The 23,864-nt window shown below is 38.8% G+C and overlaps 1 protein-coding gene across 2 annotated transcripts in view; it reads right to left on the bottom strand.

Annotated features, from left to right (window-relative positions):
- The window catches only part of brinp1 (BMP/retinoic acid inducible neural specific 1), a 188,124-nt gene that overhangs the window by 125,036 nt on the left and 39,224 nt on the right, over positions 1 to 23,864 (bottom strand). Inside the window, exon 1 of one of the 2 annotated variants that reach the window (XM_042509556.2) lies at positions 20,439 to 20,823. The exons of the other annotated variant lie outside the window; for it this stretch is intronic. The gene's annotated coding sequence lies outside the window, so the exon portion shown is untranslated. Of the gene's footprint in view, positions 1 to 20,438; positions 20,824 to 23,864 lie in introns of those variants that run through there. 2 annotated transcript variants of the gene reach the window in all.

Raw genomic sequence — 23,864 nt, 5'->3', positions numbered from 1 at the left:
GAGAAGTATCACCTTATCAGGGCGAGGGCATGATTTGCTCATCCCATTTCAGTATCTGAGGTACAGGACTCCGGTAGGGAAAAGAAATGTTTCTCGTTTTCTCATCCCGGGATTTTTATCAGCGCACGCACAAGATGAAGCTCGAGCAGAACAATGTGTTTCACTCAAACCCATCCTCCCCCCCGCTTGCACTCCTAACGACCGTCATACTTGAGCAATTTCTACCCCCAGATGTTTATATATCACAGAAAAAAGTCTGACAAAAAAAAGGGAGAGATAATGGAAAATGTTTCGCCAGCACATTTTGGAGTGTTAATGCTGCTCCACCTAACCTTTTCATGACAACCTTCTACTTTTGCACTTTTTTTTCTTTTTAGGGTGGGGGGAGTGTGGTTCTCTGACAGAAATACATAACAGCTGCTGCCCTCTCAAGAGACTGGACCACTGGCATTATGTGGAGAGAGATTTTGTCCAGCTGCAGTGGGTTATTTTTGTTCCCCTTTGCTACCCCCGTTCGCTCCGCACACTCTGATGCAATGCCATCCCTGAATTTACTGACCCAATTTGATGTTTACTTTTCCAATTCACCCTTTTGAAGAATTGCTAATCACAAGACTTTGGCAACAGTCCCCCGATCTGACCAACCGCTTTGCTCCCTAGTACAAGACGAAATGGGGGAAGTTAAGGCGATGGTCACCGCTACTATTGTCCCTAATTTAAAGCCATAAATTTGCGAAATGGAAGGAAAGCAGAGGAGCAAGCACAGACTCAGTGGGTTCCATAAATCAGCAAAATCTGCAGAGACACAGAGCAGATGGTGAAAATGGAAAAAAAAAAAAAATAGTGCTCCCATCTCAATCCCTTGCAAATTAAGCATTGCAAAGCTAAACCGCTCCGTATTACGTATGCCTCGTGTCAGTGCTGTGCATGAATATCAATATTCTGAGGGTGTTTTGTTCAGTGCCAGGCTCAATCTCGCTCACAGTTAGAATGAACTTACTCTATGTCAACTGCAATTTAGTGTCATCTATTAACCTACAGTATGCCATTGGCAATTTAGTGTTGCAATGTCCATTACAGCTTCAATCCCATGTAGACATGCATAGAATACCTCTATTTGTCTCTATTTTATATTGAAAACTACACTAACGCTGTAATATACCATATACAGAAGGACTCTTTAGAGGATGTTTTTTTTAATTTGTTTGGAGTTTCAGAATGAATTGGGTGCATCTGCTGTTTAGCCCTGGGAGCATTTTTAGTGATTGCTCTGCAGTGCCAAGGACGACAATTAACTCACAAAACGGATGGAAATAGTTCATTTAGATGTTTTTGTGAGTTTGTCACTGTCTGATTGCAGATGAAATACAATAGCCAGTAAATCTGAAAAAATGTATCTCTGTACAATTATGGTAGGAGTGCTTCAAGTAAGAAGTGCTTCATTTCATCTTTGAGCGGAGACATACTGAAAAGGGTACAGCTTTGGGGGGATGCTCAGTCATATACAGTACACAGGCGCACTCATATGCACGCACATAGTCACATAGTATATAGATCCACATGCGCAAAGGCGTCCTGAGCAGACATTTTCAGGCCTGATATGACTAAAAGGATTGTGAAATTCTGCTGAGAAGAGCTCTTTCTTTTCTGTACCATATTCCGTCTCCTCTTCCTGGGAGGTTATCGTTTGCAAAAACGTGCCCTTGATATGGGTTATAGCAGCCAACTTGTACCCATTTCCCATGTTAAGATTGAAAATAGAGTGCTCTTGACCTCTTGCCTTTGAAATTCTACTGTCGCTGTATCCCCCCCCCCCTAAGCTGTCCTCTTTTTATCCCGTAGCTCAGAAGCTTTTGCCACGAGGCTAGCATTCTCATCTCCCCTGCTCCAACGTTCCTTTGGCCTCCTTCCTTTTGAAAGACTGAAGTAAACTGAGTCGTAAGCCATGTGAAATGCATGTCCTTATGCAGAGATTTAAGTCAGCTGTGCTGATAAGTACCAAGTAAAAGCCCAATGCATGATAGCCAATAACAACATGCCCAAGGCTGCTTAATAATTCACAGACCAATTTTTCCAAATGTGTGCTGTGAGCCACAGAAGAACAGGGGTGATTTTCTGAGGTCTTCTTCAAATGTTTATGTTCCAATAAAGACAGAAAGTGCCTCTTTACAATTTACATGTTAATTAAGTGATATAGACAAAAGGTAACCATTCTTTTCTCTGGGGTATAATGCACCACTGTTTATAAAATGTTAATTCAGTTAAAGCCATTATATGTAGATATAAAAATCCCTGAATTTGGCGCCCCCTAGTGGCAGTGTCAAAAGACAGACAAAAAGTATAGAGCAATCATTCAGCTGCCCATATTACAGTTTATGGAAGTCCTTGAGTAGATCAAAACGTATTAAAATTATTTCAAAATATTATAACTATATAAAAAATAAAACTCATCAAATATTGACCTTAGCACCCTTTAGTGTATGTAAGAGGTGCTCCGGGCCTCATTATTTGATGCTCAGAGCAATGGCCAGTGGTATAAAGAGCAAAAAAGGCTGTATGGCAGGTGGACAGGTCAAACAAACATAGGACTTTCACCCAGCAGACCACTATGTCCCACGTGAAACTAAAAATAAACGAGTCATGGTATGGTATGTTGCACATCATTTAAGGTTATTAAAGAAACATACTCATTTCAAGCCAAACTAAGCTTCCTTAGGTTTTTCTCATCCTAACATAGGAAACCTACCATATTGTACGTACTTTTGTTGCCTACAAATAAAGTAGTCCTAAAATTGAAGTCAAACGGCGTTGGAAGTTAATTTTGGAATGAGACTTTGTGAATTTAACAAGCGGGAAATGTACATTTCCAAACACATACGTTTATTTTGAAAAGACACTATGCATGTAATGAGAGGAAATTCAAATGTTGTCCCTAAGCATGATGATGCTAAAGGGGTACCTAGAGTGTCATAGTTTGACAGGGTAGTAGTAGTATAGCCCCTGACCAAGTATATGATGAGTTGGGAGTGATAATATGTTGATGTATTTGTTTAAACGTGATACAGGGTTGCAATTGGAATTGACTGTAAACACTATAAATTCTTTATGATTAAACCAGCTGTTTTCAGAGCTAAACTTTTTTAGCCTACAGGCAATGGAAGTTTGATTTGAACAACACATTTTAAGTGTATCATTACTCAGAGGTATTTAAATCCAAAAAGTGGACACTATTGATGACTGTCAGCTCAATATTGTAGCTCTCCGATATGGGCTTTGTGCCATACTTTGTTGCCAGAGAAGAGTTCTGACAGCAGGTTTTGATAGAAGGGCAACAAGATCAAGACAAATGAGCTTTTTGTTGTTGTTATTGTTATTTTGGGTTTTTTTAAGCTGGTCCATATGTACACCTGCACCTCCACTGGGATGGCAAATCTTCTGTCTTGTTTTCTAATTTTGCAGCCTTGGCTACATACATGGACGTGTTTTTCAGCCTGTTTTGCTGGTTTGGAAGATAATTGATGCTGTGAGGATATCTTTGACACCATGTCAAGAGGAATCAAACTTGAAATTTTTAATTCAAATAGCTGGTTGTTGTTGTAACAGTAATCTGCCCCAAAAAAAACTCTGTATTTAAATGCTTTGTTTTTTAAGCTGTGTGTGGATTCCAGTATGAATTTCTGGAGAGTACCCAATCTTTTGTCTGCCTTAAGCATCAGTTTGTGTGTCTGCATTCTCTTTTGTAGGCTCAGGGTGGTCATCATGGATCAAAGACTGATTTCTTGGCTTTTTAAGAGAGCAAATGTGGAGAAAACTTGTTCACAGTAATGTTTTGCTGTTTAGAGAAATTATGCTTAAGTGCGGCTCCCACTGGGAGAACCATCTTTGTCTGGTCTGGAAATAAGCTTTGGTAATCCATTTCCTCTTTTGTGACGACAAAGCTGTGGCTTGGTGGAATTATTGTTTTCATATGTGTGTGTGTGTGCACTGTGCCTCTGGTACAACTTCTGATAGGGGTGGCCAGACGGTTTTCAATAAAGAGCCAAAAAGGCGACCAAAGGCACTTGGAAAAAGTAAAGCCTCTGAAGCACTTGAATGGGTTAATAAAGAGCGTTCTGATTAGTGATTATCTCCCATGTGAGTAAGAGAGAAGGAGTGAATTTTAGGTTTCCTTGATTGGAGGATGAACTTAGTAGAGGTTGCCTCTTGAATTTTAAACTGATGTGATAACGGAGGGAGGTGGGAATGAAAGGACTGCAGCCAAGAGGTGTGGCTTAGAAGGAGTAATGAATGAAAGAGTAGCCTAGAGGTGAAGGAATTAAAAATGAAGTAGTCTTCCTTATTAAACTTTTGCTAAGCTCAATTACAATGATAAAAGACTTGTCTGATGAACCATTCGAACAAAAGATCATTGCGACGGAGCATCAAAGTACAAGCACATTTTATAAAATCTCTCCTGAGTTCAATAGTATGCTGGCAGAATATAATCTGATGTCACTATCCGTGTCACTTTTAAATGTGATCTGTTTTCAGAACTGCTGTTCCGTCGCTGTAGCCAGATTGTTATCCAGCCAAAGGCTACTACCATTGCACTTTTTTTCTGCTCACCACTGTGACTTGAATATGCCGCGTTGCCTGTTCTCTGCCCTACATTGGTGTCATGTTGGTGTGCTGAGTCTGCAAGAACACCAGAGAGGATACTGCTCGGGCTAGCTTCACCTGGACTGGCCTCTCCATCATTAAAACTAACAACACCAGCTCCATCAGCAAGGCAGCGCACAGGTCTTTGGGGGACGGCGCACGTGTGTGCTTTGTGAACGTGTGTGCGTGCATATGTAAATATGTACTGGTCTTTGTCCCCTCAGATTCAATCAATGTTTTCCTGTTTGAAGAGCATGCTGTTTATGTATGTTTGTGGTTGAGTGAGCAGCAGTGCACGATCAATGAGCAGGATCAATGAAACACACATTGGTAATGTGTCATATTTTACAGAAGACTAAACATAAACCAAATAGGTCACCAATGGCATGATTAAGTAACAGTATGAAAATTAGGACAGTGTTTAGTAAATGCACAATTCCTAATATCACCACAGTAATTCATTTAGAATAATTGCTTCAGGTAAAGCACCTGTTTTCCAACACTCAGGTAGCAACCCCAGTTATGAGGCACCTCCTTAGTTAAAGGGACAGTTCACCTCAAAATCAGCAATACATATTTTTGTTCTCACCTGGCACCAGAGGATTACAGCACCCGGTATATGGACACAAAACCTCTCTTTATCCTCTTAAAACAACTCAACGGGCCATTATTGTTGTTCATTGTTGATGTTTAGTTGAAATTAGGTTGTGACGTCCGGCACGTTTAGAGAAACTGAAGCTGCAGCCGGGGCTCTTGCTGCAACTGAGTTTGAGCTTCACATCTGCGAAAGTTGTGAGTCCGTCTGGCCACACAAACACAATGGCCGGGTTTTACATTAACCCTCAAATTCCAAATAAAACTCCCATTTATCACAAAAAAAGTTTTTACACTCGCATGAGGTGGTATTTCAGGTGAATTAAAAAAGCTATATTTTGCCAGAACTGCAATGGAAAAACTTTTTTTTTCTCGCTTTTATAGGTCACATGATGCTATGGCTATGCACTGGAAAGAGACATTGCTGTTGAGATATCCACGTTTTTTTCTTTGAGCACCACACGCCGAGTGCCATCTAGTTCAGTTATATTTGAGAGAAGGCAGACGTCTCTATGGCCGATATCTCCAGCAGTCGGCAGCTTACACCAAAACAATCTAGATTGATTAATTCATTTGCAGGTAAGAGGAAAAATATGTATTTTTGAGTTAGGGGTGAACTGTCTCTTTAAGGGCATTGTCAAGGACATAATATCAACTCTGAACCAGGGGAAACAACAGCATTTGGAGGCAACTGTGCAACATAATATATTTTACCATACGGCAAATGTCAAGCAAGCACTATATTAAACAATGATGTAACTCTAACATCACAGTATGCAGAAGACCCACATCACTGTAGCATTACATCCATAATTCATTTTTGGGGAAATAAATATAGCTGAAGACATTCACAGTGAATCACAGTATACAGTGGCTGATTAAATCATATATGAGATGCATCTGTATTTACAGTGCACGCTGTGCATCTTCTCTCAGTCAGCACACTGTCAGCAGTTTGATTCAAACACAAATCTGAGTGAAACACAAATCATTCCCCCGTCTGGCTCAGGCATGCTGTCAGATTTTGCAGGGTTTTTTCCTGCTAAAACGGCATTTCAGCGTAACAAATGGGCCCACTGTGGGCTGATTTGTGATTCTTTATTCATAGTTCAAACACTTAGGATCTGTCTGTGTCTGTCTTCTTTGTGTGAAGAACAACATATAAGACTGATCATAATAATCCTGCCACTCGCTGATTTTCATGTTACTCCAGAATTAGAAGAGGGCTGTTAATGGAGTGAGGTGCCAGGTTGGCACAGTGCTGGCGGCGCTGCAGTTGGTTGGGAAAAACAAATTATTCATGTTAAAAGACTCAATCAATGTGTATTTCCAATGCCGCTGCCGTTTTGATTGAAGGCAACAAGTGTGTCACCCACTGAAGTGTTTCAGAATTAATCAAACTAAGAATATTTTGATGTATTTTTTTCATGCATATGGATTGACTTAGTGAGGGTATCCAGCTTTACCCAATTAAGATAAAATCAGCACAGAAAAAATGACCTCCATGTCTTTGGCTTCTTGGGGCTGGATGTTGCATATCCATTAAAGGACTTCAGTAAAAAAATCAATGAGGAAGTAAAGGGTCTTTTTTTACTGAGGTGTTCCGTCAGATTTTTCTGCCAGATAGAATCTTGAATTAAAATCAAAAGAGGTATTAAAACACAACATTTGGCCTCGCTTGCATCTCCATCAGCTGATTTATGTTATCTGATACACAATCATCCCAAAGCATAATATAATTACCCTCGACATTTCCTTGATTGCGTTTGACTCAGTGCAAAGCAAGCCCAGGGGGAGCAGCATAAAGACCTGCTCTGCTTTACAACTGAATTTCACATTATTACAGTTGTTTTAGTTCATCTAAAAAATCGAATTAGTTCACATGTCCTTTGGCAAGTCTTTCTTTTTCCATGCTAGAAAAAAAAAGCCTGCTGAAGAATCCCCTTAACCCCACACCTTTGCAAAACCTCTTGAGCTTTGAAAACCAGTTCCATAATTGTCCTCGCTACCTCAACCACCATCTCTTGTCAACCTCTTTCTCCCTCTCCCCTCGCTCACGTATCCCCATACTCCCCATCTCTGTCAACCCGACTCCCCTGAAAGAGAATCGGGAGAGAGGCCCCCTCCAATTTCTCTCCACCTCTAATAGGCACTTCCTTGTGTTACATGATCACCGGGTGTCAAGATTAAAGAATGGCTACTGCTTCCCAGGGCAGACATAGATAGGAGACAGAGAAAATAGCACTCCATAATTACTGATAAATCGAGCACACTGCCTCCTTGCCTTCCACTTCCTCCCTATCCACCTGGCCCTGATGTCAATGTGAGGGGCTGAGCGAGTTAAGCCGAGAAAAAAAGTTGACCACGCCAGCCACTTTTTTTTCTTTTTTTTTTTTTGTGCACTGCTGATATTGCAGTTAAGTTCGGCCAATTCAGGGCCAATTGACTGAGTTGGAGCTTTTATTCACCCTCCAATCGTCTCTTCTTTGAAGTGCAACTCGCAGTACTAGACTCACTTAAGGCAGCTGTAGCCAGAGCACAATGGCACCAGCTTACACAGCACGAAACTATACCTAACAAACACAGGTAAGCCGCTATTATAAACATACACTACAAGTCCTGCCTGCAGCCTCTGACAGGGTTATAACCTACAGAGGCTGATGGATACACAACAGAGCAGGCATTCCTCTCTACTGAACACTACACATGTGCAGTGTGAGGGACAGCGGCTGGCACCGGTGGTAAAGAATGGCCAGCTGGTTGGGTCTCCTCCCTCCAGCAGGCAATCACAATAGGTTGCCAGGTGGCAACCCACTGCCATTGTTTATTAGTAATCCCAACAGCCTTCGTGGAAACCAAAGTAGAGGCAAATGGAGTCCAACAGTGCATGACAGCCTCTGCTGCAGTGAGACTGTTTTGTTCCATGCTGTCATATTGGTGAATTTGAATGTTTAGTTGAGTCGGCATGCAACCAGGTGGGGATGAGGCTCCGGGTATTACCATCACAAGCAGTCTACCTATGAAATAATGAGGCAAATATCTATGTAATACTTGTTCCAGAAAGCTGCATTTTGGCGGTGTAGATCAGCTAAACTGACTAAAGACTAAAAGACTAAAAAAGACTAAAAAAGCAGAGCATGAGTATGTACTGTATTAGCCTGATATAAACCCTTGGAAACTGCCAAATTGGCTTGATTTCTTTCAAAATCCTGGGAAGACAGCAAGTAGCAAGTTAAGAAGAAATGACCCAAATATTAGTACAAAAAAGACAACAAAAGAAACCAAATGGGGAATTAAAAAAAACAAAACAAAACAAAAACCTGACCTGAAAGTTAAAATTAAAATTATTCTGTGAAATAATTTTAATTGTGTAAATATGTTAATTAAAAATATAGTTATTTTTCCATAGCGTTTTCAAAAATATTTTTCTTAATCCATTCATTTCTTGCAATATGCAAAACTTTTAATGCCAAGTTACTGATTGGCTTTTTTCATGTTTTTTAAAGTATTCAAACTGCCTTGTGAAAGGTGTCTGAACGCAGCACATGAAAACTGATGTCAATCCAGGTTTTAAAGGGTTAAGACTTAATTCTCTAAACATATCAGAGACTGGGTGGTGGTTGCAAAGTCTGAAACCTGGCACATACTGTGTGTTTTTTGGAGATCTAATTGGTTTCAGAAGAAATACATAATGTTTGGTTAAGTAATGCAAGGAAGCCATATTGTATTCTTAATTGTTTTGCAGCATAAAATGTAATTTGTTAACCAGTTTATTCTGTGGTACTCAAAACAGCAAAAAATACATTACATCATGGGTGAGAGGCACATGCCAGCATGAATAATGATGTCCTCCTCGGCTGAGCGGTAACATTAGCTACCTAAGTGGTGCTAGGTGAGCTAGCTAGACACACTCTTTCTTCTGTGCAGTCAAACAGCTGGCGAGTGTAGTTTGGTAGACAGAAAATAGTTCTGACATAAACCCGCATGCAACAAGGTCTGAGGATTATCTTGAGTACCCTGGTATCAATTTCTAGACAGAGACATTGCTATTATTAGTATTATTTTATTTATTTATGGTGTTGTGAGCACCATAAGCCAAGTACCATTTAGTTCCATTATAATCAAGGGAAGACAGAAATCTCTGCAGCCAATATCGCCAACTCTTGGCAGCTCACAGCGAAACAATCTAGATCGATAACTACCATTACATATAAGAGAGAAAATATGTGTTTTGATTTTGGGGAGAACTGTCCCTTTAACTTAGAATCCAATATGAATATCACACTGCAAAGAGCAGCAGCCGTCTCAAAGCATATTTCCACTTCTTAACAAGTTAAGCACTGTGATTAATAATTGAGATGTTACTTTAAACACTGCAAAAATGTTTTTGCAATCTGAAGTCCCCAATCTGTCCCATAAATTTGTACCATTAAGTTTCTAGTTAATTTGATTTAGCATTTTGGCTATTTTTACTAGTTCTCTGACCACAGTTTGCTTTCTACTTTTAAATATGAAACGCTTGATCCTCTTTTTAGAAACCATGCTAACAGTTGACTTAAACCTCTGTCCTGCAAACTATGAGCGCCTTTGTAGATTGACCTTTTTTTGCCTAGGATTAAAAAAGAAAAACTTTTCATAACACAGCTGGTAGTCTTTATCAGTGAAAATATATATATTTGCTGTTAGGTCCCTTAAATGACACTGGGATTTCTTTTTTTGGTTATCTGCGGCATCCCAAGATTGAGCATTATTTCCTTTTATTTGGGAACTTAAGTAATTGTGACATATATGTATTGTGCAGTTTGATCACTAGTATTGTAGATGATAGCTTTTCAGTAAATTTCTTTGTGAGAGTTGGTCTAAGATGCACATTTCCATCTGCTTCGGTGTCTTTCGGTCAACATCTGCTTGTTTGTTTCATCTTCAGTAGACACTACATGTGGGATTTGGCTGCGCTCAGTTTTGGTTCTTGCTTTTTCTAGATGTTTAATCCTTCCATCCCCCCTTTCAACTGAGAAAAACTTGTAAAAATGAGCCTTTTTTTAATTGAAGTAATCTGGATATACAACAACAGAGACTGTAGACCAAACCAACCCATCTTTACATGTATTATTAACCATTAATGTCATAATATTCCATCATTTTACCAACTATTTTCAAAGCAGCTGTAATAACATCATTGCATGTATTAAAAGTGGGAGGCTCTCAAGGTGGCCGCAGTATTGCACATTACAAATTGTGCATTCAAAACAAAAAACTTTGATCACTGCCATCAAACTTAAGAATAGTGATGCCATTGTGCTTACACAAAGGAAGTTTTTTGTTTAACTTTAATAATTAACACAGAATTTCAAACATTTACCAAAACATAATGACGATAGAGGCCAATAAGACCAACATGCGCAGGCCTGGAGGTGATATAATATTTTATTTATCGTCTTTTAATCATATTCTTAATCCTGAGGCAAATCCAATTTATATTCCGTAATGTCCAGAGCTATATTACAGCCTTCTGGTGCGAACTCGCCTTTAAAACACAAACACTGATGAAAATCCAACTGCAGCGGTGAATCTACATCATTTAAAAAGACAGGTCATAATGAAACTCAGTTAATATTTTCTTTCTCATCATTCATTCATTGAGTAAATTTGAAATAATCATGACATGAATAATAAGTAGAAATTAAGCTGACCAAACACATGAACACCAGTTGAAGACGTGATACAAGGTTATAAGGGTTACCATAGCAACAGCACTGGAGGCCAAGCCAAATGATCACAAATATGCAAGGATCTCCAGTCAGTGTCCTTCAGGCTATGTGTGACAGGAAGCGGTGCGCAGGCAGTAAAGATCACATACGAGGAATGCAAATGTATAAATGGTTCACCCATCGGGACATGTAGGATTGACATTAGTGAACACGGATGATCTGTGTTTAAATTCTAATTAATATACATGTCAGCTGCCGTGACAGATGTTCAGCCTCAGCCACTCAAAGGATGCTCAAAGTGCAAGACACACACACACACATATACCGGCACAGGCAAGGTCAGGTACATAGAAAAAATCTATAGGCTGGTACTTCTGTGAAAGTGCTGTGTCAGGCCGTTCATGTGCTACTTCTAGAGTCAGTCGCACAATGCCTTTTACAGCACTAAGTTGTTGGAGAAAAAGAATGCAGCGCTAATCAACTGTGTCTCCTGCAAATGATGTCCATTTTGCTTCAGCAGTTACATTTCAGCAAAACACACTGCTGCCGGGCTTATGCTTTCAGACAAAAGTGTTTAGTACTGTGTTGTACTTGACATACAGCGTTAGTGATTTTACATGATTGTTTCTACAATATCATGTCATTCAGATATAGCATGATGGGTGGGAGGGGATACACTAAAGTCCTCCAAATTAACAACATACATTGTTTGTACATGCCCAAGAGAATGTGACATGGGCTTTTTCTAATCAACACCCCTATCGGCATAATGAAATCATTCATGTGCACCTTCCAAAACTATTAACTGCTGAAAATTCGTTTTATGATGTGACAAAATGTTAGCTAAAGGGACGCATTGCGAAATTTAGAATATATAAGTTTCCTGGACACGCTGGCTAGCAGCTAACAGCACTAACAATATTTAAGTACCCTCACAATATCAGCTGTAACTACCATATGAGCACAGTACAAAGTGGAAGCGATATGCTAGCCAGTGGGATACACATCTGCACTTCCGGTCAGACCGGCTTACCTAAACAAACCACAGAGAAGCTCAGATTACAACACACACACACACAGGCGTAGCATGACACCATTCCCTGCTCAGGATACCATTACTCCGCTACATTTTTATATACCATAATGTGGGGTTTTTTGCTATATGAAGAGTCTAAATGTGGTGTACAGAACCGTCACGGTTTGGTTGGGTATAGGACAAAAAAAAGGTTTAAGAAAAAATTGTGATTTAGGCTGAAATAAGTACTTTGTTAATGTTAGATGGACATGGTCGTTTGGGTTAAAAGAAATGCTACAGTACATTAAGGCTGGAGTAATTTTGTCATTATGGTTACTAAAACAAACAATTTCAAAGTTTGGAGTTCCTCCTTTGCTCCTATTATAATAACTACTGCCACTAGAGTAATTTGACACTTAAACATAGGGTTGTTGTCATATGCTGATATTTTACCAATAGCATGATATGAGAATTGATGTAGTCTTAGACTTTTTAATGTTCCAATATCATGAAATGTTATCTTTTCCTGGTTTTAAAAGCTATATTAAAATAAAATAATGTAATTTTCTATCAGAGTGTTCTAGCTGTTCTTTTATTTGCCTTTACCCACTTAATTATTATATCCACATTAAAGAGGATTATTTATCAAATTCTGATTGTGTAGGCCTAAGTACTTAATGAAATCATCAATAGTCTACACTAAAATATCCTTGCAAAATCAAAAGAGGTATTTGGTCAAAAATATTGTGATCTTCATTTTTTTTGCCTTACTACCAAGCCCCACATAAACATAAGCCATTTTTGGGGGAATAAAACAACTGATGCTTTCTTTCATCTAAGGGGACAGTCTCTTCAGACATAAATCAAAACTGCCATCACATTTAGGCAAAGAGTTGCATTTTCAAAAGAAACATTACACAGTGACAGAAATCACAGCAATTTGTGGCAGAGGAAAGTCAATTTAGACAGTTTGTTCCAGTATTTGTAATTAGTGTCAGGTTAAAGACTAATTTAAAATCAGATTACATGTGAGGTCACATATTGTTACTAGTAGACATAATGAAGTCAGTATGCATACACTGACACAGACAATTTATCTGCAATAAGATTATATAAGAAAGCTAAAATTGTTGAGGTAATGAATCTATCTCTCGCAGCTCTTCCAGATAAGAAAGCCTTTACAATAACTCACAATATCATTCCACTCCATTTTGAATATTTAAATCTGATCAGTCATTTGCTGCATTGTCGGCTGCTGCTGCCCCGAGCTGCAATATAGGTCACTGATGCCGAGAGCCACTGGCATGAGCCAACAGAGCATTGACTCACCAGCATCACATCGGTCATGGGTCAGTCTATGAATCTCCCCTCTCTCCCAAATGACTGCTCCACTGTTGAATTTTTCAAAATTGGGACATACTGTATGTACTGAAAATAGCAGCTTCTCATCTCCATCCAGGCTTCATATTATAAATCCCAGACTATTTGAAAAAATGTTTTAGCAAATGTTTCTCTATTCTTAAGGAATAATTGGAGGTAGCTAAAATGTTCCAGCAGGGAGTGCTTCTCGCTTGCTTGTCAGCACCAGGAAGATTGGAAAAGATTAAAACATTCACTGTGAGAGGCCTAATTAAAATTCTTCAGAAAGATTATCATCCCATGATTGTTCATATCTTAAATTGAGGCTTTTTACACTGGCAGACACTTAGCTGACTCATAGAAATGACTAATACTTTAGATTTGTTTATAAACTTTCACAGTAAATGTGCAAGTCCAGAAAAGAAATGTACATTATACATGACAAAAACATGTTAAAACTGTGGATGAATTTGTTGATAGATTGTGTGTTTCAGTCATAAAGAGAGTCCTTCCTAGAGTTTAAATTTTTACGTTCACCATTCATAGAACAAGTGCCGGGGCAAATATGTGGCTCTTGAACATGACTGTCAAAATGACCACTTTTTTGGTAATTTTTTTGCCAATCAAATCTGATCCTCACAACCCCTTCAAACACTTGAAAGTGTGCTCACTGAACAGCACAATGACAGTTGTCAAGAGAAGCCCAAACCAACTGCTCTTTAAGACAAGTTCAATTTTCTTAAAATGTGAAATCTCTATTACAACCTTGTCCATCTATAGTGGTCCAAACCCATATGAAAGACAAAGACGCACAGTGCACTGACAGTGCTCACATTGTTTTATTTGCCTGTAGGTTTTTTTTCCCCCATTATTCTTCAAAGACTGATCTTAGAAGGCGAATAGCTATATTTACATGCAAAGAAAACTGCACCCATTGCTAACAATTGGAAATAAGGCAGACATCTACTGATAGCTTTACACTTTGTAATTATACTTTGCATTAATTGGTGCTTATAACTTAATTACTTATTTTATTTGTTTGTTTTGACTAATCACTCAAACAATTATCAATCACATATCACAATGCCCTACTACTAACAAACTCTAGTTCAAGAAAACCTTTTGTGAAGAGAGAAAGATGACATTTGCCACTGATGAACCTCTGGAAACAGAGTTTCTATCCAAAAAATCTTTGGTGGTTCTGAGCTATTGTTTTCACTGTGCAGCCTGAAAATCACTATCCGTGCAGTGGCAACTGCACTGTCGGCTCCTGTAAGCTGTGAATACCACAAAAACACTGAGCTGTGATCAACCAGTTGGATGTGTGCCAGAGGAGTTAAAGTTTGTGCAGTGACTTTGGTAGAGCATGAGGCTAGAATATAATCATTCACACAGGGTGCTCAGAGGGGATTGTGTATTTATTATTCTGCTGAAGGGGTCTGTTTTGATTTTGAGCAATTGGCTAAAACTAGGAAAATAAAGTTAGAGTTAAAATTGACTGGACTCAAATTTTATTTAACCCTTCATACAGCATGATGAGCTGGTCACATGACCACTGATGTTCACTTGCAACTTATTTATAATAATTATTGGCTATTGCAGGAAGTAATGTGACATTTTGTGAAAGTACAGTTGCTGACAAGGACAAGCATGCCACAACTGCCCCAAATACTTCCCTTTCTAAGAAATATGCTGTAGTTTCAGAAGGGATGCCAATTCAAAAACGCACAGCTCCTACCTGTGGCCTGGAGAACTGGATGTGTTTTTTTTTTTTTTTTAATATTGTGTTTTTGACTTTGCATTCTCTCTGTATTTGCAGCGTGTTTGCTGTTAATGTATTTGTTTTGCCTCTCTGTAGCATTTTTTTTATTTTCAGCAAATTTCCATTTCTGTATTTGCTTTGGATTTTTATGATGTCTTTTTAAATTGGCATCATTTTGGAAACTGCTGCATGTTTCTCCTTATGGAAATGTTTTCAACTGTTGTAGAACGTTATCATTTGTCAAATCTTATTATGACGACAATATTTTTTAATCTAAACTAAGAGATTTTAATCGTCTGTTCACAAACTTATTGATTTATACATACATTTATTTTTTAGCCGCTTGGAGGCAACACCAAACTAAAAACACACAATTGAAATATTATTACCTTGTCAAGTCAATATGGAAATGTAGGTGGCTAATTTACACATTGAGCAGTCATATCCGGCCTTTTAGCTGCTTAATGTCTGCTGTTACATGCTTGGGAAAGTAGCATACAGTGTGTCGTCAAGCAGCAATGTCCAGGTCTGAAAAATGAAGCCAACGCCAAAGTGCCAACAACTGCAGTTCGTCTAATGGCCACAAGAAGCTGGCTCCAAAAGCCAGTGGATTCCCATAGACTCCCATGTTAAAATGCCCAACTTCACAGGAGCAATAAGAAAACATTTTTAAAACCAGGTTAAAAAAATGGCTGTGGTCTCTATAGCTACTTTCAACATTCATGACAACTGTACGGGGCATGATTTTTTTTAAAAAACTCAGCCATTTAAATTTTATTAAGGGTTGAAGATGCACATAATTAGGGGCGTGGACGCTATGAGTGACAGGCTGCCGGTGAGGTGTCACCACCCTCTTGTCCAAATATGGTCACTTCAGGCTCTAAAACTCCAGGATGGGGATGGTCAAAATGCCTAAAAGGGCCAAAACTTGATGCTTGAAAACAGAAGTCCACAAACTAATGGGTGACATCACAGTGGCTATGTGGATTATTTTAATTCAGTCTATGTGTAAAGCAGGCTTATACTTTTATCTAAAAACAGTGTGCTGCATCGTTGATGATATGCAAGCAGCAAGACTGAACTAGAACAGTAAGGCTGCAGGCCCTAAAACCAAAACAATGAGCCCCATGGAGCTGAAGGGAACGGCAGAAATGGGTAGTAAGTCTCTGTGGGCACTAGTGACTCCTTTCACATTATACATCGTCATTTATTCTATTGTTAATACAGAAATATTTAGTGAAGCAGAGGTAACAATATCTCTCTTATGCTTGAGTTGCCACATGTGAATATTGTAGAATATACTGTTGGAAGATATTCACATTGAACAGTGTTGACTGTGAAAGTTTTATAGATATGCTCAACATACAGCAACCATGTATGATATATCAACATGATATGCTGACATGATAATCCCCACAGCAATGCATTTCCCCCAAAATGTATTTATACTATGGCTACCCACAAAATTACAAAACAGATGCAAATGGAAAAGAAAATCTCCTCAACAGATTTGCCAATTGCCAAATTCTGGTCACAGCTGCATTTCATCTCCATACAAATTGGGGCCCTAAGATATTTTACGACTGCGAAGCCTGTGTTTTGTTTAAGATACCTCAGACACAACTTCCAGACTGAAGCAGATCAAATTACATCGCTGGAGGGAACATGGGAGGCAACAGGGAAGCAAATTAAGTTTAAAGGTTCTGTGTGTGATTGCCGGCCAGTGCAGACTTCTATTGTTCAGTGATGTGAGAGACCACAACAAATCAAAACATCTCACTCCCTCTGCCTCTCCTACTCACAGTAACATGAGGCAGAAAATTTAAATGGATGCACAACCGCAGCTAACACCAAGCCAGGAAAGACCAAGGCGGTGTCAGGCAAGATAAATGACTGTAGTTATTACTGTGTTGTCAAAGTTATCAGATTTTTTTAAGGAGTAATAACTAAGCTTCCAAGCAGTGCTTAATGCCACAGTGGTCAGGTTTGTTGAGGCTCAATTTAGCCTCACTTTTACATCCAGTGTCTCCTAACCAGAACAAACCAAATGTTAGATCAAGATGAATAGTTTGCAGAGGACTCTGTGTGTTAACCAAATATGCAAGGTCTGATCTTGCACTTTTGACAGCAGAAATATTCAGAACAAGTATGTGAGAAAAATGTTCTTCTCTTGGTTGCATTCACAAACATTAAGTAACCACCACCGATACAATTCAGTCAATTTATGCCAAATTAAGCAGGTTACTTTTTTCAGAATCGATGCTAAACTCCAAACACAAGAAGACGTTGCAGAAATTAAAATTCCAGTGCAAAACTCTATAACTGCAGCTCCTGCAAATGAACTTAATAATTAATGATTTTTACGTAACATCTTATTCAGGTTCATCAGCAGTCAGAAGGCAGGCCACAATAGGCTTTGCCTTCAGGAACTGAAAGTGCCTGTATATTGGTCTGATAAATAATTGATTCCTGTTTTCTTAACTTTTGATTTGTTGATTTTTTCTTGATTGTATCATAGAAAAACGGGGCTTATTTTCACTCACAAACATTCATGTGGTCCCCTACTGTGACTGAAGAGAAAGAATGATGGAGACTGACTGAAAAGAGGTCACTGCATTCAAATGATGAATTTTTGTGTGTTGAATACCTAAATAGTTTATAACAATAGATTTGTCAGTGTTATGACGCTTTCCTGAGACTGCTTTCAGCTTCCCTGAGGCTTCACATAAAGCCCAACATTAGTGGCTCCAGTAACTGATAAAAGATGGTAAAGAGTGGTAGATTCAAATGAAAGCTAAATATCCAAATTATGATCGTCTTCTTGGATGTGTTTTAAAGGCCATTATACAAGAAAAAAAGAAACAAAAAAAGCTAAAACATAATTTCCTTCTGGAATTGTTAATCAAGGCTTAACATGGCTTAAATTTCATGGTGTGCAAGAATGCAATTAACCACTTATGATCAGCCACCAGCCCCTTTAATTATGAGCCTATGAGGTGAGGATACTTTTTGAACATCAAACTGTACAAGCACAGTTAGGCCCCATGTGGTCTTTCGGGACTGATGGCAGCAGCACATAGGTCAGACAGCCCCTAGTGGAGGTCAAATGATTCAGCTGCCTCTCCAAAATACTGTAAGCTCACCAGCATCTCTGTGAGATTTTGTCACATGTCATTACGTGACCCTGTTGTTTGTTTCCGATAAAAACAGATTTTTTTTCAAACTCTCTCGGGAGGCAGCCTTCTGGCCACTACAGCTGCAGCCAGCCCCCACATAAAAACAATGCCGTGCCAATACAGGAACACAAAGACAGTGACAGAGAGGAGGAGAGAGAGCTGCTGGGTTCTGCAAACACAAGACTACTGATCTCTGTCCACCACAGCTTGTAAAGGAATATCCTTATCTATATACAAGATACTATGCACAGAGCAGCTCTGTGTGCATGAATTATATCATCCATTCCTTTTAATTATGTTTATCGGTGTTTATTTCCTCCCCTTTGAGGAATCAGCCACACACTTTACGCACAATTCATCAGTAAGTTGCACTGCCAAGGTCTGTAAAAGGACCTCTGCTGCTGAATGTTCTCTTTTCAGTCCTTGAAAGCATCATCAACATTGGGTCATCTAAAGCCATGACACAAATATAGCTTGAAGCCACTGCTGGCATTTTCATTTTGGCAATGCGACGTGGAATGCCTTCCGTCTGAAAATGATTACATGTTGCCAGCGTTTTGCCATTGAAAAAGGCCACCAGATTGAATGAGGCATACTGAATAAGGCGGCTTTTCTTCTGCTATTTCCGCTGCCAGTGTAATTTTCTGCACTGCACATTTGGAGTCGAAGGCAGAACAATACTGCAGGATGCATCGAATTACTGTCGATATAATGGCAATTTCAAGCATTAAAGCTTAGCTTAAAGTTTACATTTAGTATGCAGACTTATTTTCCAGTGCCATACAGATATATCTACAACTGGCTTTTCAGAGGCTAAGCTATTCACTTAGATTGAGATCTTGCATTGCTCATTGTGGCCAATTCATATAGGCTCATGTCATGTGCTCTAAACCTGGCATGAATGCATAAAGTGCATTATTTTTCTCTGAACGTATTTGTTAAGACTACGTGAATGTAGCTAATTATCCCAGCTTTCCAGAAAAGAAACAATGCCAAACAACACAAAAAAAAAACTGCAGTGGCAGTCATGGAAGTGCAGATAAACGCTTCCGGACCAATTTCAAACAGAAGTCGCTTCTCTAATTTCATAGAGTTGGTATCAGCACCATACACAGTTATCTTGCCTTGAGCCACATAATGACATCTAGTGTAAAAGAGCATGAGCTCCCCTCGCAGTTAGTCAGTGGAACAGCAATCAAAACAACTTGAGGGAACATGGAACGGCAACTTTGCCTCACTGGTGACACACGCGCGCGCACACACGCAAACGTACAATAAAACAAGCATCGTGCGTGCTTGCTTTCTTGCACGCGCGCTCGGAGCCACGTACAACACAGAGCAGCACGTTCACAGAAACACAGATCCAGCTGACTATCTGCTTTCACAGAATTCATTACAGGGAGTAATTCATCCAAAAAAACAAAATCTACTACAAAAATAAATTAAAAAATAAAAATAAAAACAAGAAGAATGACTGCAACTCATTCTGTTTTTATCCAAGCTGGGATGACACTCACTTTTAGTTCATGTATCATGCAGTTACCGGGATGACATGGATGTAAACGGAATTAGCCTGAATACAAATATTGATGCCGACTGCACAGTGATCTGCAGGCCTGCTAATGCACCTCTGAATGTTGCCCCCGTTATGCCTTTCATTGAAGCCGCGGCAGGTCTGCGTAATATGCCAATACCAAAAATTTGAGATCATTGTTTCTCCCAGTGTTTTATGCTCCTTTCCATCCGCACTTCTGCAGCATCACCGCGGGAAGATGCTGTCTCACAACGTGCACAGAGAACGCAGTCGGGCGCACATAATCGGAGAGAATAACTCATTTGCATAATGTTTGGAGATGATGGGTTGAAAAGATAACAAGAGTCATGATATTATTTTTAATAGCCCCAGAACGCTCCCGTCGACATTCAGCCCGGGCGGAGCTTGAAAAGGACTTGCACACCGATTATTTAGCTTTACAGTGAAAGGAACAAATTGCCTCCATCCTGAAAAGGACACAACCGGCCACCTCAGTAACATGCTGACCACGCAACATCGCCATAATTGTGCCACAATATAGCCCTGCCTACCCGACCACTACCTCGTGGTCAGTGATGGACAGAAAATATATATATATAAGATATCCTCGTATTATGTTAGAGGTTCAAGCCGGGATAACCGTACTTACCTAAAACTGACTCTCCCCTCTTAGCTGTATTTGTGGTCCAAGATTTCTTAGTTCTCTAGCCAACAACTTCTGCTGGAGCATATGTATCCAGTGCTCATGCTGGTGGCTCAGTCGGTGATGTTGGATTGCGGATGATTTGGCAATCCTTTTCATGCTCAAGGGAAAAAAATCCTTCGTTTCGGCGTGGTCTCGGGCATTGGCGCGCAGAGGAATAAAGTAATGAAGTCCGTCAGGAGGGGAAGGAGGAAAAGGGAGCTCTGGATGTGAGATTTATGCCGACGTGTTTGAAACTGTTCTGCTCTCTTTTTTTCTCACCGTAGGAGCCGTTTCGGTTGGAGAGGTGTGGGATGGATATCTAGGAAGGGAGGCTGGGATGCACAGACTGAGGGCGAGAAAGGGGAGGTACAAAGAATACAGTCTCGTATTGTAGAGGACGGTCATGGCAGACAGTAAGGGGTGGGTCTGGACTGTATGAGGCAGAAGGCGATGGAACTGAGGGTGGATGAGGATAAGAAGCCGTGTCGTGACTTTTTTCTCTACTGATAGGTGAGCATTCTCACCTATGCTGTAGGTTGACCACAATAAACACTAATTACTCATTAAAGGGGCAAAATCTGGGAAAAATCTAATGGTAGAGATAGAAAGGATTTTGAGAAAACTGAAACCAAAAAAGTAAGAAGGCGGTAAGTGTAACAGAAGGTGCCACACTATGCCACGTGTAGGCTGTGTACTTTGCATAAATACAACGTGACTGTATTACTGTGGTAATGTAAACTTGCAGTGACTTGCCTGAAACTCTTCTAAAAATCCCCCATAGCTTATAGTCTATGGAGTCTGTTGAACTGTAACTAAAAGTGAATGGAACACTGGTGGTCGCTGTCAGTGGTGCTGAAACAAAACTCAAGGGTCAGATTAGGTGGTTGCTGTCCTTGTTGCTGAAACACAACTAAAGAGTTAAATTCTAGTGGTCACTGTCCCAGGTGCTAAAACACAACTAAAGGGTTGAAAAATAGTTGTTGTTGTCCATGATGCTAAAACACAATTAAAAGATCAAATCCTAGTAGTGGCTGTCAATGATGCTGAAACACAATAAATAGTCAAATTCTGGTGGTTGCTGTCTGTTGTGCTGAACATAATTTATAAGTCAAATTCTAGTCATTACTGTCCATGGTGCTGAAACAACACCTTAGTTAAGTGCTGGTGGTTACTGTCCATGGTGCTGAAACACAACGAAAGACTTACTGGTGAAGATGCTTTGTCAGTTCGCAAATAATACATACAGTCTAAAACTCTCACGTTAACTGAGTGGCAGGGTGGTAGTTTTTGTATTGTGTTTTTAAAAATGGGGCTTTTAACAATTACATATATATTTTACTGTTACACACAAATTTATTTATGTTTTTATGTTGATTTTGATATTTGTTAAAATGTTACATATTGTCATATTTGACTGTTTAAGGCCAAAGGCATAATAAGAAAATAGTTTTTCTCTCTCTATTTTTTTTAATCTAAAAACAGAAAATCTATTAAATCGGTTAAATTAATAGAGCATACGGGGAAAACGCAATATCAGTAGCTTTTTGATGGCTAAGTCAAATTTGTTTGGGTGATGGGATTGCACTGGGGGACTCAGGATCCCAGATTTTCTAATACCGTGGCTATGGCAATGACGACCGCAGCATCTTGAAAACTATATCGGTCTGACAATAGTACCAAGGATATAGAAGCTTACTGAAACATGGTACAAGCATGATTTAGGGGAATCTTTAAAAAAATATAGCAAAAAAACCCAACAAAAAAACAGTGGAAATACAAGACGTGCATGCATATTTAACTATTAATACTTTGCACACAGCAGCACATGCAAGTTATATGAACACCTGGCATAATTCAAGCGATTTATGAATCATACATATATTATTCATCTGTTACTTAATTTTCAACTTATCAGGGCATGTAATTCACAATTTACTACTTAATTTAGGATACTGAGCTTGCAAGGTGGCAACATTATGAGTATCATTTTCTCCCTCAATCTTAAATAATTAAAATCCATATAAATCAAAACTAAACTAGAAGCATTAGTAAAAACACCGGCAAGTTCAGCTCTTGTGGGAGTAAAATGACTGTCTTTATTTTAAAGTGAAGTCCAACTCATAGCTGAAGCCCACATACTGTGTTGACACTGTCTATGATATTCTTGAGTTTCTGCAGTTTTTGTAAAAGCATAACAATGAGGCACACAATTACTAGAATTTAGAGACTGAATACTATATATATACATATATATATATATATATATATATATATATATATATATATATATATATATATATATATATATATATATATATATATATATATATATATATATATGATTATATATATATAAATATATATATATATATATATATATATATATGTATGACAGGATTTTCTAACATGGACGTTTTTGATTTTTTTTTCTTTTGAAGGAATCCCAATAAAACAATTTCAATTACTACTACTACTACTACTACTACTACTACTATTATTATAACTGTTGTTATGTAACCATCACAGTAAGCTACTCACTTCCCCACAATTTCCAGGATGTGTTTTTGGGATGATAAGTGTATGGCCTTAGCAATTTTTTTTTTTTTATCCACTTATGTAAAATGTTGAAAAGAAGTTCACACTGTCACTTGCTATTAAAGTTACTTTGGTGTTTAAATAAATTACAATTTGTGTAACAAATCCCCCTCAGCTAATTATAAGTCCTTCTAAATTTAATCCAAGTACTACCTGTTCCTTCCTTTGATACTGGCTACTGAAGATACTTTATTTCACAGCTGTGTTGTATTAGAGAAACCTATTGATGAATGATTGTCTTAATATCAAACTGGTACGAGAGCAGCTGAAACTTTGCCTTAAACAATTTTTGAAATAGGGTTAAATAAGGTTGCTAAAAATGTAAGGTTCCTCCTGGGCATTTTTTTTTCCTTTGAAGTTTAAAATCTGTGCTAATTTGGAGGCCTCACGCTGATTAAGTGACACAACACAGTGTACCCTGATGAAGGACGGATGGGTGGGATTATGTCACTTTAATTTAGCTGAATCCACCAATGTCTTTGTCACGTTCAGGTTTTCCCTTGCTCCACAGAATTCAGAGTAATTGGTTTCAGAAATGCAATGTAGAGACACATTGCTGCATTGACATGATACAAAATGATACATTATGATAAAAATGACATGCTATATATTAGATTTATACATTTCAATGCACCCTGTTATCAAAAGGAGCCTAAATTGAATTCCCTGTAAGTTTTCCATTTCCTATCTAATAATCAACATTTGCTGTGCATGTGACACAACACAATAGTTATATGCCCAATAAAATCTCCATTGTATCTCAAAGCAGGAGCATGGAGAAACTTTTGAATTGAT

The sequence above is a fragment of the Plectropomus leopardus genome, chromosome 20, assembly GCF_026936395.1.
Source record: "Plectropomus leopardus strain MGB_pleo_1.0 chromosome 20, ASM2693639v1, whole genome shotgun sequence".
Lineage (NCBI taxonomy): Eukaryota > Metazoa > Chordata > Actinopteri > Perciformes > Serranidae > Plectropomus > Plectropomus leopardus.
The sequence above is the reverse complement of the archived record's forward strand: the minus strand, read 5'-3'. Positions and strand labels throughout refer to the sequence as shown.